Source organism: Leucopleurus acutus (genome assembly GCF_964270905.1).
Source record: "Leucopleurus acutus genome assembly, chromosome: 19".
Taxonomy (NCBI): domain Eukaryota; kingdom Metazoa; phylum Chordata; class Mammalia; order Artiodactyla; family Delphinidae; genus Leucopleurus; species Leucopleurus acutus.
The window spans coordinates 16768588-16771309 of record NC_139161.1 but is presented as its reverse complement, the minus strand read 5'-3'; positions in this window follow the sequence as shown (position 1 = coordinate 16771309).

Genomic DNA, 2722 nt, shown 5'->3' with positions numbered 1-2722 from the left:
GGAGTCTACCCCAGGGCAATGGGGCCAAGATGCTAAGACATCCAGTTCCCTGGTGTCCTGAGCGCAGCCCACAGAGGGGTCGCTCCTCCTGGGCCCCCACCCCCCACCCCTGCCAACTCCAGCCGCATCTCTGATCGGCAGGAATCCGGGAAAGCCCACCTGGGCGACTCACAGACCTGCATTCTTCCTCCCAAAGCTTCCTCCAGCTGGGCAGCCCTTACCTCTCGTGGAGCACTTTAGGCAGAGCTGGGAAACCACAAGAATGTTAAGCCGAGATGAAGGGACGTAACGGGCTCTAATCTGAGTTGACAGTAGTGTTATTAGCCAGCCAAGGGCTGCGGGAGCAGCGGGATAGCAGCGAGGGAAGGGGAGAGAGAGGAGGAACGGGGACAAAAGACAGACAGCAGACACAGGCAGGACCTCAGGGCTGGAGACTCCAGCGGGGCTGAGGTGGTGTGAGAGGGGCTGCCCAGGAGACTGGGGCACAGTCTTCTAGCAATAGCAACGGTGATGACGATGATATAATAATAATAGCAGCTATTGCTTCTTTAGAGCTGCAATGAGCCAGACTCCGTTCCACGCTCTCATATCCACGAATGTAATCCTCACGATGTAGGTGTTAGCATTACTGCCCTGTTTTGACAGTGTAAAAATGATGGAACAGAGAGGTCCATCATCAATAAAGAACACCCATCCTGATCGCAAGGCTGGGGTCTGGCTGCTCACAGAGGCCTTCTTCTTCCGTCTAAAGGTCAAACGTCAAAGGCCGAGCTCAGGAGTCAGTGAGATGCTAGCTGTGTGGGACCCTTCTGTCCAGGGTTTGGAACAGAAGAAAGGACACGCGCTCATAACCACCACCCAGGCCTGAATGATGCGGGCCAAGTGAGTGCCAGGGAGAGGAGGGACCAGGAACACAGAGGTCAGAGGTCTTCGTTAGCCCTTAGGAGTCAGAGGTCAGAGGTCCATGTAGCCAACCAGGGGCTGGAGGCCATGACCAGTGACGGCTGGCTGAACTCTGACAAGGCCAGGTCGAAGCGGTGGGTCAAGATGTGACTCCCACTTTCTACCGTGGAGAGAGGGGACATGGTCACCAACATGGCTTCCCTGGGGTCAAGGCTCTTCCTCTCTGGCCCCCAGCCACCGGGGGAGACATGCTGAGCCCCCTCCTGAGGGACGCACTTCCTGTTGGGCTGAGGCCGTCCTGCCCCACGGGGCCTGATTCTGAAGGGAACACCTCTAAGTGAGCAGTGTACCACCCCCCACCCCCCCACCCCTGCCGTCCTGCATCTAGATGGAGTCAGCTCCTGACCATCCGGCCTCCCTGGGAATCAGATGTTCACAACTTTATTGGTGTCATCATGGGTTCTACATCCAGGACACAAAGAAGGTTTCAGTTATGCTTAGTAGGCTCACTGAGTTGGAGGAAATGGTCTTCCTCCTGTTGCAGGGATGCGCTAAGCAGACAAGCAGAGAACATTTGAGATACGGGAGCTCTGCTTCAGGGTCTGTAAGGGGCTAAGAGGCCGCCTGGGGGGGCGGGGTCAAAGCCTGATCATGTGACCTCATGAAGGCTCCTTAACCCTTGCACGCCTCAGCGTCCTTATCTGGAAAATGGGGGTAGTAATCTTAGTACCTCGCTCCTGGGAGGGTGGTTGTCAGCGCGTTATCCGTGCTCATAGCACTGGTTCTCATTTGCTATGCTATGTACCGCCTTGAGCCTGAGGCTGGGAGGGGATTCGTCCCTTCTCTTCCCAGCCTGGGGAGGTTTCTTGGTCTGTGACGTGAAATGAAACAACCTGGGCAGCTGTCCCCTGCGTCAGACAGTCTGGGCTTGTTTGGGTGCTGTGTCTTAGGCGGGGCGGATTCCAGAAGACCCAAGGCCTCCCCCTGCACAATGTGCCCTGAGTTTAGGCCTTCTCTCTGCCTTCCTGCCCCAGGGCTGGGTGCATGTAAACCGTAACATGCTGCAGCAGTGCCAGGAGTTCCTGCCACCATGGGACCCCTAGATGCCCAGGAATATGTCAGAGTCAGCGGCAGCATGAGGGCCCCCTCTCCCCAGCCCCGGCCAACGGCAGCAACTATAACCGGGGAATAATAACAGCAGTGGCTACCGCGCATGAAGCACATCCTGCGTGCCAGTCGCTTTCTAGAGACACCCTCCAATGCTCCTGATGACCCTGCAAGTTTGTTTGTATCACCCCATGCCGTAACCTTCCCGCTGACACCTGCATCCCCCCTGCTCTCAAACTCCTCACCTGGCCAAGACCCCATTAAAGCTTCAGGCTGGAGCTGGGCTATCACTCCTTTGGGAAGCCTTGTCTCACTTCCCCTTGGCCAGGTCTGCTCACAACCCCGACTCAGGGGTCCCATCAGCAGCCTGTTCTTACCCTTCGTTAACCCTCATTACACTTTATTTTTATTCCGTTTTTAATTTTATTTATTTGGGGGTAAGCAATGCATTCACATGATTCGAAATCCAAAAGCCGCAACAAGGGATACAGTGGAAAGTCGTCCTGCTCTCCTATCCCTGTTCCCCAGCCACTGAGTTCAGCCGCCTGAGGCCCAGGGCTGTCAGTTTCATCACACCAAACAGTGATGACTTGTTTATCTGTCTTCTGTCCTTTAGGACCAGGGACTAGGTCTGTCTTGTTAACTGCTTCGTTCCCAGGGCCCGGCACAGTGCCTGGCATATAGTAAAAGTCTATGTATATAATGCTCTCAC